The sequence below is a fragment of the Callorhinus ursinus genome, unplaced genomic scaffold (assembly GCF_003265705.2).
Source record: "Callorhinus ursinus isolate GAN/ISIS: 27379988/994484 unplaced genomic scaffold, GSC_fseal_2.0 scaffold25, whole genome shotgun sequence".
Lineage (NCBI taxonomy): Eukaryota > Metazoa > Chordata > Mammalia > Carnivora > Otariidae > Callorhinus > Callorhinus ursinus.
This window is the reverse complement of record NW_027397087.1, coordinates 19,148,950-19,163,372: the sequence shown is the minus strand read 5'-3', so window position 1 is coordinate 19,163,372 and position 14,423 is coordinate 19,148,950. Positions and strand designations below refer to the sequence as shown.

At 39.1% G+C, this 14,423-nt stretch overlaps 1 pseudogene; it reads left to right on the top strand.

Moving 5' to 3' along the window:
• Positions 1–1,188: 1,188 nt before the first annotated feature.
• Positions 1,189–1,263, top strand: LOC112833487 (U4 spliceosomal RNA; annotated as a pseudogene).
• Positions 1,264–14,423: the final 13,160 nt, after the last annotated feature.

Here is a 14,423-nt window from a genome sequence, read left to right as displayed (position 1 = left end):
TGGTATTCACCTTAAGGAGTTGAAAACGTGTCCACACACACCCGCACACAGATGTTTATAGCAGCTTTATTCATAATGGCCAAAACTTGGAAGGAACCAAGATGTCCTACAGGAGGTAAGTGGATAAACAAAATGTGGTACATTCAGACAGTGGAATATTATTCAGTCCTAAAAGGAAATGAGCTATCAAACCATGACAACACATGGAGGAAACTTAAATGTATTCACCAAGTAAAAGAAGACAATCTGAAAAGCCTATATACTATACAATTCCAATTATATGACATCCCGAAAAAGGCAAAACTACAGAGACAATAAAAAGATCTGTGGTTGGGGGGGTGGGGACAGAGTGGCAGAAGAAAAGATGAATAGGTAGAACACAAAGGATTTTTAGGGCAGTGAAAATAATACTCTGTATGATATTATAATGATGGATATATGTTATAATACACTTGTCCAAACCCATAGAATGTACAACACCAAGAGTGAACCCTAAGGTAAACTATAGACTTTGAGTGATTATGACGTGTCAGTATAGGTTCATCCTTGGTAGAAAATGTACCATTCTGGTGAGTGATGTTGATAATGAGGGAGGCTATATATATATATGTGGGGACATGAAATTCATGGAGAATCTCTATACCTCCCTTTCAATTATGTGTAACCTAAAACTGCTCAAAAAATAAAATCTTTCAAAAATTAATGAGAAACATCTCAATAATGTTTTTATATTAACTATTTTTGAAATAATATTTTAGGTATATTGGGTTAAATAGAGTCTATTATTAAAGTTAATTTCATGCACTTATTTTTGCTTTCTTAATGAGGCTACTGGAAAATTAGAAAAATTATATTTGTGGCTTGCATTATCGTTCTCTGAGATAGTGCTGCTCTAGAAGGGCTCATCTCAGGGCTATGCAACTTTAGTGTCCATTACTAAGGAAATGAGGAAGAAAGGGGTAAATATACATAGAATGGAATACTCTGCAGAAGAAATGAGCTGGAGTTACAAAACACAGTATGGATAAAACATAAAAACAAACAAGAAATAGAATGAACATAAAATCCAAAACTATTATGTAAATTTTAAAAATTCATACATGAAACAGTACTACATATACTACTATATGTAAATAAACATATGAAAGGTGGCTTAGAATGACAAACATTAAAAATTGAAGAGTGGTTAGCTTTGCGCAGTGGCAGTATCGTAGCCAATGAGGTTTATCCGAGGCGCGATTATTGCTAATTGAAAATTGAAGAGTGGTTGTCTGTGGAATGGTGTGGGATTAATATTGGGGATAATTGATACAGGAGAAATAAATCATAAAATAAAAAACCAACAGAGCCGTATGGGCTAATACTGATAGCCTGCCATGAACTCCATGTAATATAATCAACTATATCCCACGTACTTAAGTTATAAAAAGAAAATTAAAAATTACAAAGACCAGTTAAAAGTCTCTGAAGACAGATGGATTGTTTGAAAGCAGTTGAAGTCACCAATATTTAACATGTACAAGTTACATAGCCTGCCATGTGCCCAGAATAAATAAGACACCTCTGGGATGATTCCTAAACTCAAGATGCTTCCAGTCTACCTGTTTTTTTTTCCCAAAAACAAAACAAAACAAAACAAAACCCTGCCCTCATGAAAGGCGGAGGGCAATGTAAAACAGAATTTATTTACCAAGTGTGTACAGGGAAAAAGAAAATGTAATACGCAAATGTGTGAGGATGTAAAGACATGGGCAAGAGTAAGAATTTGAACTTGACTTCAAAGGATAAGAGGTTTAGACTGATGGAAAGAAAGAGGCATTACCAATAGATGTTTTATCTGAAAAGTTGAGGGAAGTGCACCTTAGTGGATAGAAGAGTGATGTCTTCCACTTAAGAAAGGAAGATCAACATCAGGGTAAATGACTTGACCAAAATATTACTACTAGTCAAGCTAAAAATATGAATATTCCAATACTTTTTATAACCATTGGATTATGCACCACCCACAGAGCATGCACTGTTTCAGTTCACAAATGTGCTGAAAAAGGAATAGAATGGGATAAAGCAATTTCCAAGAGTACTTTGTTTAAGGCCAGGACAGAGCTGATGCACTGGAAGAGTCTAGCTTGCTAAGTGATGAGTACAGTAATTTGCATTTTGGGATATGGTACAGATCTTTACTAAAGATGGAAAGTGCAAAGCAGGAGGACTGTACAGTACTTAGTGAGACATTCAAGGCCATCCATAATCCGCCCCCAGTTTACCCTTTAATAATGGCTCCCCATTCCCTCTCATGACCAGACTGCCAAACCAAGCACTTTATCATCTCTGTGCATTTTCATACATGGCACTTTCCTACCCTAGGCCCTCAGCCATACTCTTCCTATATTTGAAATATCTTCAGTTCCATCTCTACCTGAAAACATTCAGTGTACATAAGAATGATGTGTGAATTCCTTTCTTTCCATAAAGACATTATGAGGTCCAAGCAGAAGGAAACGCTCCTTCCTCTGAGTTCCCCAAATACCAAATTAGTCTATTCTATGATTACATTTGCCTATAAGAATTATACTGTTAGAATTAATTAAGCCCAAGATGGTCTGCCTAGAAAAATATGATTGTTCTTACTAACGGTAAAACAAATTAGCCCATACACTGAGTCCCACTGGCCAAAATGAATCTTGTACCCTTTGTACCTTGTCTTCAATTTACAAATGGACATTCTCCCAAGTATTTTCATATCTGCATATTGCCCTCCAGCATTTGTCCATATACACTTTTACTTTACATATATTTCATCAGAAAACACATATAATTTGTTGTTCTACTTCTATTCCTTATGTACATATCATACAAATTTTCCTTATTTCTAAATATTTTCTTAGATACCATTTTAATATCTACATAATTCTTCATTGTGTTAACATACTATCATCACTTTTTACAAAATCTCTATTTGTGATCATTTGGTTTAGAAAAGTAGCATTCTTTTCTTCCCTTCTGCCTCAAGCTCTATAACAATTTGTCCATATTAGCACTATATGGACTAAAATAAGTAAGTTTTAAATGATCATGCTAGTCTTCCACTAGCATTCATTATTCAATGTCATAATTACTAAACAAGGAATCAGGGTAATCTATTCTTTGCCATGTTAAAAATTTTCCCCATTTCCCTTTTACCAAGATGGCTAAATAAATTACAAAGTCTCTTCCCAGAAACTCAGTAACTCATATAGAAATCTGGAAATGAATAAATCGTATGTCTTCACACATCGGTATTTTCAGTAAGGATAGCCTTATAAAACATTATCGTTATCCTTGGCTCTCTCCAGGGCCTTAGATAGACAAATGCAGTTTACTTGGACAAAATTCTACTTATAATTCACCAAAAGGAGAAGATGGACCATTAGCCCTTCTATGTGGGCTAAATTACCAATTACCATCAGGTAAACAGCCTATCACTGCAGCACTGCCCCAAGCTTATTATGAGTGTCATTTGCAAAGGTGGAGCCCTTCAGAGAGAAATCTCTGTTTTATTAGCATAAAGAGGTCTAAAGAGCACTGGCCAGGGCCAGGAGGCCCTCCATAGTCCCCCGGGATCACTGTTGATTTATGAGCTCCCACACATTCACCTACGACATCACAATTCATTCCTGTGTAAAATCCTCTATTATCCCTCCACCCTAGTGTAAAGTCAGAAAATATCAAATGGAATACAATTTCTAAGCAAAGTAGGAAGAAAAGTGGTATTATAAAAAGCCCCAAAGCCAAAATGAATTAAGCTGAAAAACTAATCTGGAAGAGGAGAAATAGCCAAATGAACAAAAGCAAGTGGGAAACACTAGGGCGTGTTTTTAAAGTGTCAGTTCCCAGGTCCCTGGAGGTGAGGCCAGAGGCATGGCCAGAGGCATGGAGCAGCACAGTGAGGAGAAAAGAGCAGGAACCCTGGGAGCAGAAACCCAAGGTGCAAGATGTTGTTCCTCCATTTTGAAGCCATATGAACTCATGCAAGTTACTCAACCACACTGAATCTTATCTAAAATTTCTGAACGGCTTCATGGGGTTGTTGTAAAGATTACATCAGAATGTTTAACTCCTCGCACAGAGTAAGTATTGGTACTGCCAATTTGATGATCCACCCTACACCCACCCCACCAATACATTTACCATTTACACTTATTACTCTCCTCAATTAGGCACCAGGTAAACCCTGCCACCTTGGTCTTCCCGTCTGGGAGACTTCTGTCCTTGATGTGCCTGTGTGCATATCTACTTCCATCCATTTTTATGGAGCCTTTAAAGTCTAGCCATCTGAGTTTTTGTGGGGACATACAGTTAGTCCTTTATACTACCTATATCTTTATCCTTTGGTATAAACAAAGACACTGAATCCACCTCAGGATTACTGTGCATATTTGTTTAATTGGTTAACTTTTTTTGTTTGGCAAAATCACCTGGACTACAGAGTGTGTGTGTGTGTGTGTGTGTGTGTGTGTGTGTGTGTGTGTGTGTAACATAAATATATGTGTTTAACCTTTGTTTATTGTTACACTTAGAAACACTGTTTTGTGGGAAGCTGATAATTTTCTCGTTTTTGAAAAACAGGGTAAGAGAATTGTTGTTCAAGAAATTGAAAGGTGTTTACAATTAGGATTTCCTTTCAAGTTTCAATTTCAGAACGTGAACACCTTTGGTTTCTCTGTTGCCAGTAGGCCCACTCTTCCGTGTTGCATGGTGTTAGAGGTGAATTGGAACAAGTGAAAGTCTGTACATGCCCCATGCCATTCACACTCCTTCTGTGAAGGAAGGGAGAGAAACAATATTTGAGAAGAAAGAAAACTTATACTTCCAGTTATAAAGCCCTAATATTCCTCCTCTCTACTTCAAAATAACTTCTGGGGGTGCCCGGGTGGCTCAGTCGTTAAGCATCTGCCTTCGGCTCAGGTCATGATCACAGGGTCCTGGGATCGAGCCCCACATCAGGCTCCCTGCTCCGCGGGAAGCCTGCTTCTCCCTCTCCCACTCCCCCTGCTTGTGTTCCCTCTCTCGCTGTGTCTCTCTGTCAAATAAATAAATAAAATCTTTAAAAAAAAATAACTTCTGTCTAGTTGGCTCTCCACTCACCCTCCACTCTTTCTCAGAGAAGCAGCTATTTCTTCTCTAGATCAGAATGAGTGCTGCTCCCTGTTCCCTGACTACATTCACTCCCTGATCTCATATGAATGTTTTTCCGGAATTTTCTACAGATATTTGTGTACAGATAGGAGATCCTGTTTGACTATGACAGTCTGAGACTCTGTGGTCTTGCACCTTCAATTATCCCCTCTCCAGGCGGCATCTTACATCTCCTTCACTTCACTAATTCCTTTCTCTATGGTGCCCCCAAATCTGTGCCTTTAAATTGACAAAACTACTATATAGCTAAACTACTATCACCCAAGTCTTATTGAGGCTCCCCAGCAAAATCCACCTTGAATGAGACTTTCTTGCTTTGTTTATCTGACTCTCTCAGACAAAGATGAGCCCAGATGCCTTGGTCACTCACAGAATGTCAAGTTGTTTCCACCTCACCCTACTTCAGACCCAACTTGGCGTGATGAGAAATACATTAAATCTGTTACTCCTTAAGACTGGCCAGGATCCACTACCTAAACACCACCACCCACTATCCCTGCCACCACTTTTTCTCTGTGGTCCTTGGGGGGAAGTGGGGTGGCAATTATACTTATATTTTGCTCATATCTTTCCAGTCTGTCTCTCTCCCTCTAAAGGCCTCTCAGTTACAAACTGAAGAATCTGCTTCTAGCTTCACCCCATCTACATGCCAAACCACTGGTACCAATAAATATGGCCTCAGGTACAGGAGTCCTTTTTCTTACAATGCTCCTGATCACTGATGTCACAAAACTTTAATCCCTGCTGTTTCCTTTGTGCAATGCTCACCCCAGACACTCAGTGAAAAAATTCAACCCCTCTCATTTTGACCCTCAGCTTCAGTCTCCTATTTTTTCCCATTCCTATTCTGGCCCCTGCCACCTGCAGTCATTCCAAAGCCAGCATTCTGGATGCAGTTTCTCACTCATTCATTTTTCAGTCCATCAACAATTATTTATTGATTATCTACTCTGCACCAGGCACTGTTCTAGGCACTGGGGATGCAGAGATGAGTAAAACAATTCAGGTCCCTACCCTTATGTTGCATTTCAATCTCATGAGCAGGACAGGAGAGGTGCTGGTTACCATCTCATAGGCTTTTTCCATGGGCAGAGGTGGGATGAGAGGGACATCATTCTACCTTGAAATAGACATGTGTCATCCTGGCCTGAAAACCGTTCTACATATTCTCTATCACCCTCCTTACCCTCCAGCCTCTCCTTAATCCCTTCTAGGTTGGCTCTATCCTCACTGAATTCAAACTTCCTAGGCTACCAAAGACCAGTTACCATGTTCAACAGTTTTTTCTGTAGTCACCTACTCAACTGCATGTGACTTCTGTACTTCTATTAGTCATGCAGACTCAAAAACACAGTAACTTTTTAATTGTTCTCTATCTTTTCCTCCTATGATTATGGACCCATAAATCATCATTCTTTATAATTTGTCTCACAGTTGCTCTCTTTCCCCCCATTGTAACTGCCATAAAGTTTGCATCTCCTTGTGCTTGGGATTCTCTCCTAGCCAACAGACCCTCCTAGCCAACGTCCCTACCTTCAGGACTATTTCTTTCCAAATCATCCTCCACAATCTTGAAACACTGATTAATCATGTCATACCTCAGTCTAGATGCTTCAGTGGCTTCCCATTAACTACAGTATGAGTCCCCAGTCTGTGGTTCATGAACCATATAAAGGATCTTCAGAAGCAATAACTAAATTAAATTTTTTTCATCATTTCTTAGGCTAAGTGCCCTTGGTGGGTCAGAAAATCCAAAGAAGAGTGGCAGTTATTAAGTGGTAATTAGTATCATAGGTTCAAGCCTAGACTTTACTACTACATGAATCTAGGTAACAAAAGTTAATTTGTATTAACTTACAAATTAACATAAGTTAATTTGCCTGTATGTTCCCCAGTTTCCTCATCTGTACAATGAAGATAATGATACCTACCACAAAACATAATTGTAAAAATAAAATTAGATCACCTACATGAAGGGTTTTTCATAGTGCCTGGTATAAAAATAATACTCGAAAACTCACTAATCAAAAATATTTGCAGAAGTTCTGATAATCTTAGGACTAGGGGATTATTGATGACAGATGTGACGTAGAGGTGGCAATACAGTCCAGGTCTCCAAAGAATGTGGTCCAACCTCATGACAATTTTGTAAGGGACTGGAGCTGACCGACCAACCTCACCATGCAAGCTGAGAAGCTGCCCTGACCTTAACCCCTCCTCTGTAGTGCTGGTCACCAGCCCATCTCCAAGGAAGGGAGGAGCCATTCTCCAGTCACTCCATCTCACTCTTTGCCTCCTCCTTTCCAAGCAGAGGAAGCTTCATTCCTTCCTCCATGCATCCTTTCATTTTCCCATTTTCTTTTTTCTTCTTCTGTAAAATCCATATTCACCTCATTCTTCCTCCAACTACTCCTGAAAAACTAAACTGCAAGTTAGCATACAATAAACTATGCCAGACTTCTGCTCAAAGTTAAGTCCCATTTACATCAAACATTAGAGTGCAATCACTATAGGTAATCAGAAGAGTTCTGAGCAGTTAGAAGCAGCTCCTCCTAGGAAAAGAGGAGAAACCTTAACATACAATAATGAAAGGGACCAGGTCAATTCAGTCTAATAGATACTGATTTATTTACTTTGTGCCCTATCTAGCTGTGTCCTAGCATTGTCTCAGGCATTGTAAATGGTTAGTTTATGTCTCTGTCTCCATTACACTGTCAGTTTCTCCAAGGTCCTGACAAAGTCTTGCTTATCTTACTCTCTCCAGCCCATTGCACAGTGCCCAGCATATCACAAAGAAATGAATAAAAGATGGAAGGGAAAAGGAAGTGGGAGGGGAAGAGAAAAAGGAAGGAACGAGCAAGGAGGAAGATAGAGGAGAAAAAGTCAATTTGCAGAGTAGCAAAATCAGGTAAGCATTCTAATTCTTAGCTGTAGAAACTTGGACGAGTGACTTAACCTCTCTAAGCCTCAGTTGGCTCATCTGTAAAATGGGGATAAGTTAATAATACCCACTTCCAAGAGCTATTGTGCAGTTTCCAAAAGATAAATAGAGTTAAAGTAAGAGATGCAAAGCCTGAGGCATAATAAGCGATTGATAAATACAAACACTATTATAAGTGAATAAAACTTTTTTGAAAAAAAGAATGAAGTCACTGCTTGTATCATAAATGGAGGTGAGAAGGTCTTGGCCTGGGCGTCTGGAGTCTATCCTTTGGTTTGGCCAGCCCTTTCTGGACCTTTGTCACTGGAGAGCCACTTTGCCTACATAGCTTTCACTTAAGTGGGGGCTCTAAATCAAGCTGTCCTCTGCCACCATTTTTCCCTGGGCTTCTGATTATAATCATGCTGCCTGCTATTAGTACAGGGATGTTTAAAACTCCTATAAAACAAGAGCTAATTGCTGATCTGCTTAATTAAAGTGAGCCTTTTGTTGTCACACTTACAAAGATAAATGAAATAATCAGCTCTGGACTAATGAGAGATAATTAGATTATGCAGCCTCAATAAATAAAGACTAAAATGCCCCCGATTGTCCCTGTATGTCACAAAGAAGGACCACGGTGAGTCTTAAAGAAGTGTATGTTAGTGATGTTTTATTTGAACAACAGTGAGTGATTATGGAATCCAGCTCCTCAACTCTATTATATATTCAGATGTGCAACAATCAATAGGGAACATATTGGTGATTTCCTGACTGGGACCCTACCAATTCCTAACAATTAGTCTTAATTTTTTTCTAAATAGACGATATACAATGTAAAAAGTAAATATAATTTAATTCTTGATATATCTGATCTAATTTATTAATAAAGGGCATTTATTAATGGAGCATTAACTATTAGTGCTTTACAAAATGTAATAGAGACCCTAAACACTGCTTTCTTGTCTCTTAATGATTTTTTCAATTACTTTACTAAAAATATTGCATTAGGTATAAAAACAAAATTGATCCAATATCACTATAGCTGACAGTAAGCAAATTCATTTATTCCTGTGTCTCAAAAAACCCAAACTGCCCTAAATCAGTTCCAGTGGCCTAGCCTTAAAAGGCCAACTCTGATTCCCCAAAACATACACACAAAGAGAGAGAAAGAGAGAGAGAGAGATCATAGTTTCTGTAGCCAAAGGAGACCAAAGCACTTTCACATACAAATTGATTGATATGAAGATGATGATAAAATTTTTACTTTGCACAGATAAAATAAAGACTGATTGCCCAAGACTGATTACATATCAAAGGACAACCCCTCCCCACAATGACAGGGATTACTATGTCTAGAAAAATATCTGTTAAACAAGTAGCTTCCAGACTTTTGATATATGGGCCAGTAATTTATATATTACTAGAATATAGGGTTTCTAACTGTTTATTTTACCAATTAAAAATTTAAAAAGAAAAATCTGTCCTCACAATTTTGCCATCAAAAAATAGGAAAAAAATATAATCTGGGACTAAAAGGTAGGCCTTTCAGTTGAATAAAAATAGCCTTTATTAAGAAAACTCACTATTGTCCTTCTTTTCTCATTTTCCCTACACCAGTAGAAGATCCATCTTAAATGGGCATCTCTCCAAGGATCAAAGTTTAGCAACCACACAGCTAAGCTATTCTGGCCCCGATATCATCAGAGCTCCCAAAAGCCTAGGAGCTGATGATTTTTAAAGTCAATATTCTAAGTCGTTTCATAGAATTAAAGGTTGATTTGAAGTAAGAATAAAGAAACTGAAGCTTCCCGAGTGCACGAGCCCACAGCAGCCCCTTCTGGTCCAGTTTCGCATGCATCTGACCAGGGTTGTGACATCTGATGAGCAGGACCAGCAACCAAAGGAAGTACAGGATCCCCCCACCCCCACCCTGAGCAGTGGGGACTGCAGTTCCCCCTGGCAGTAAGGCCAAGCTGACTTTCTAAGAAACTGGGAAGTTTTAGATCCAGTCTGCTTTTCCAAGCATATTCTAATTTATGCTCTATGTAAATGCTGATTTTTAAAGAAATTGTCCTTTATAAAGGAGGAAGCTTGCTGTGGTGCAGGGGAAAAAAAGCTAGAACACCTGGCCCCATTTCCAATTCTACCCTCATCGTGATCAGTCTCTGAGTCTTAGTCCCTCCTAACATGGAGATGACACCTACCTCACAGGACCACTGAGATGATGACTGGGCAAGCCAAGATTGAGAGGACAGCAAGCACCCTGGGAATCTTCAAGTCATTTCTGAGTCCAGTCTTAGGTTGCTAGACCTAGAATCTGAAAAATATGTTCAACGCTATGTTGAATCTTAAATCTTAAAGGTAATGTCAACCTATGCAAAAGTCTACCCATAATTTGCTTACAGAGCCTAGATAAGTTGGCCCTGTCCTCACTCTTGAAAGAATATGTTCCTGCTGTCCCTGGAAACCAAGGCATGGATACAGGGGGGAGGGAGAGAAAGGCCGTCATAGATCAAGTGTCTCAAATGTCAATAAATGGCAAAGGAGAGTTATGGAGCACATAAGAGAAGGAGGAGGTTCAGAATATAGGGCTTGGGATGCCCTTTGACCCCACTCAGAGAGGCCCAGTAATAAATCCAGAGGTGAGGGACATCTTTAGATATTGGAGCCATCCAGGAAAGCCATAGAGAATTTTCCAGCATCATAAATAGTTTGGAAAGAAAAAGATCTAATTTGAGAAGACAGGACAGAATGGTGGAAAAGGAAAAAAGCCCTTGGTAAGTTTTTTTGTTGTTTTGTTGCTATTGGTATTATTGTTTTATCTGAAAAAAAAATTGTTCTTAAGATTTTATTTATTTATTTGAGAGAGAGAGAGAGAGAATGAGAGACAGAGAGCACGAGAGGGAAGAGGGTCAGAGGGAGAAGCAGACCCCCTGCTGAGCAGGGAGCCCGATGCGGGACTCGATCCTGGGACTCCAGGATCATGACCTGAGCCGAAGGCAGTCACTTAACCAACTGAGCCACCCAGGCGCCCCTATCTGAAAAATTTTACACCCTAGGTAGGGCATTTAGAAAATCCTCAGTTGGACCTCTTCCTTAAGTCAAGAATCTGATATAATAAGACAGACACTTCTCACAGGGCCATGTTAAGCTGACTACTACTTCAAGAATACTGACACCCAGCCACTCTGGCCATATTTGGGATCTAGGAGGCCTCATTCAAAACCATAGGACAGACTTGCCTTCCTAAATGCCTGGATTCCGCATCAGTGTACTAATCAGGATGAGTAATGGTAGATGCTGTAATAATCCCCATATGTCAATTGTTTAAAATACTAAAAGATCATGTGTCTCTCATGCCTAGTCCATTCCAGTTTGGGGGATGGGGTTGGGGGGGGGTTGCTTCATGCAGTTAGGGATCCAGGCTCCTTCGGTCTAGACCTCAGGATTCTCTACTGGATACTCCACATCCAGGAAGAAGGAAAATGGGAATGATCTGGTGAAGTTTTAGAGGCCAGACCTGGAAAACCAGAAATGGTGCACTTTACATCCACCCATATTTGATCAGGTAGAATGCGGTAACGCACCCTTACTCAAAGCAAGAGAAGATGTAGCTTTCCTGTATGAACATGTGGTATATAGTCTCTGCCACACTATGAAAGTCTAAAGAGAAAGATCAGGGGAAGAGACAGGAAACATGGAAAAGCAATCCTTATGCTTAGGAAGAGTAGGTATAGCACTCAGTTAATTGATTAATTACCTCTTCCACTCAACCAAAAAAGTATCCATTGAAAACCTACTGGATATAAGGCACTGTGAGAGGCACTGAGGGACCCTGAGGTAAAGATGACCCAGTGCCTATAGTCAGAGAGGACCATCTCCTAAATGGGGTAACACGGGGACAAGAATATGACCTTTCTGAGCCTCAATTTTCTCATCTGTAAAAGGTGATAGCATTATGTAACCCCTAGGGTGGTTATGAGGATTAAATGAGATAATGCACTTGAAGTTCCTGGCATGTTGTAAGTCTCTCTTCTTCCTTCTTTGCCTTCATCTTCTTCTGTTGCTCCTCCTCTTGTTTCTCCTTCTCATCATCATCACCATCATCATCACTATTACTATAAGATGTAGGATGTGGGCAAAGTACCACAGGCATCAAAAGAAAATTGCATGCAATTGGATAATGAGGAAAGCTTTAGAAGACATTGCTATTTCAGGTGGGGCCTAAAGAATAGATACAATTTAAATAGCTAGAGATGGAGAAGGGCTTTCTAGGTGAGGAGGTAGTGGGAGTAAGGACCTCTGAGAAGCACAAAGGAAGGCTCTTTCTGAGCGCAGAGATGATGGAGGTGATGAGTGGGGGAGAGAGGGAGCATAGGTCTTGAAAGGGGAGAAAGGGCAGCCAAGACATTAAAAAACTAACTAACTTGATGGAAGAGAACCTCTTTCATGGTCAACGATGTCTAGGAGTTGTTCAAACTCTTTCAAAGCCACCAACCCAGGGCTGAAATAGAGAGATTTGGGAAGCAAGAACTCTTCTTAGGATAGAATAATGAGAAAGGGGTAAAGTTTATTATATTTATGGAGAGGAGCAGACACTATGGGGAGTGCAAAAGAGGGAATAGAGACCCTGGTGGGTACCTGAGGCATAAGAGAGAAAGCTAGGTAGGACAAGTTAGAGGTGATCAAAAATGAACTAGGAACCTCCTGGGAGAGTTGGCACTGAAGAAAAAAAAAAAAAAGACAAGAGTTTGTGTTTCAAGCCAGGAACATGTGGATGTACATGTGTGGGAATCTGGACACATCATATCACCTCTCTGGGCCTCAGCTTCTTATCTGCAAAGTGGGGATAATAGCAGAACCTCAGAGGGTCATTATGGGGATTAAAGTAGATAGTTTATGTAGAACACTTAGTACAATGCCAGACACTCAACCAATGGTAGCTATTATCTTTATTATTATTATTAGTTATTATTGCTAATTCTTACATGCTCCTACCAACTTATCCATATACACTAAATACATATGTGACAAATAAATTAAAAAATTTACTCATAATTTTAAGTATATCAAAATATACTCATGATGATTAAGGTGATGGTTATAGAAGTAATTATAAGAACCATGCCTTTGGTTCTCCCAGTTTCTGGTTTAAAAGATTTCAGTGTGGAAAATGGAATGTATTTCCCCAAATCTATTTGTTAATTAAGGAAAATAGAGTTTTCAATTTGTAACTTAAAATGTACACACTTGGACTGCAGAGGGAAAATAACAGAATTTGAGATGTAAGCTACAATCTCTAAAATTCAGCTTATTTGTTGACTATGTAAAAAGTACACACTCAAAAGAAATGGCACTGTGGCCATTATTCAAATGCACATTGGATCAAAGAAAAGCCATCTGAGCATAAATAGAAAAATCAAAATGCATAGGACTAGAACCTGCTTAAGGACCCTCCACTAGAAGCACCAAAGTGAGGATGATGGCATCAATGCTAAAATAAGAAAACATCATCACTTGCAATTCCTAGGATGCTTTCTCAATGAAGTAATTCTGTTTCCCCTTTATCTCCTGGAATTTAAATACGCTTCAGGGAAGAACATTGGATTTGGGATTGAAATGACTAATATGGGGATTAAAATGGATCTGTCTCAGTGGTTATGATAAGGCGTAAACCAGTAATACATATAGTGTTCAGCACAGTTTCTGGTACAACATAAGCAGTTGTTAAATGCTGGCTATTAGTGTTTATGAAACCACTTTTATATGTGAGGAAACTGAGTTTTCCAGAAGTAAAGCGGCTTTCCCAAGCCTGTGAAGCTATCATAGCATGAAAATTTCCACACTACTAATCTTTATCCTATGGCCTTGATCCAACATTTTGTGTCAAGAATTTCTCAGTAAATATTGTGACAATAGTAGAACAAAGTCGTCCTGTTTGTCCTTTAAAAGAGGGTAATATTATCTCCTTCCATAAATCCCTTGTTTGTCCATCCTATCTCCAGCGCAACTATGTCGTGACTTCCAGAAGCTGATTTTCTCTATGGAATTACTAATTCCCCAGTCTCCCACACGGACCAAATTAACACTGCTTAGTGCTAGGGAGATCATATGCCCTTATGATATTGAAATGCATAATTTTTGATCAATTAGAGGCTAGCTACAAAAACAATCAATTGATATTTAACTCACTGAGTCAGTAATCATTGCAATTTCACTTTGGAGTCTCCCAAGGCAAATGATTTGCCATATTTTGAAATTCACAACAGGCATTCAGAAAAGCAAAACAACAAATAGTCTTTTTTTCTCTCTTTATCAAAGAATG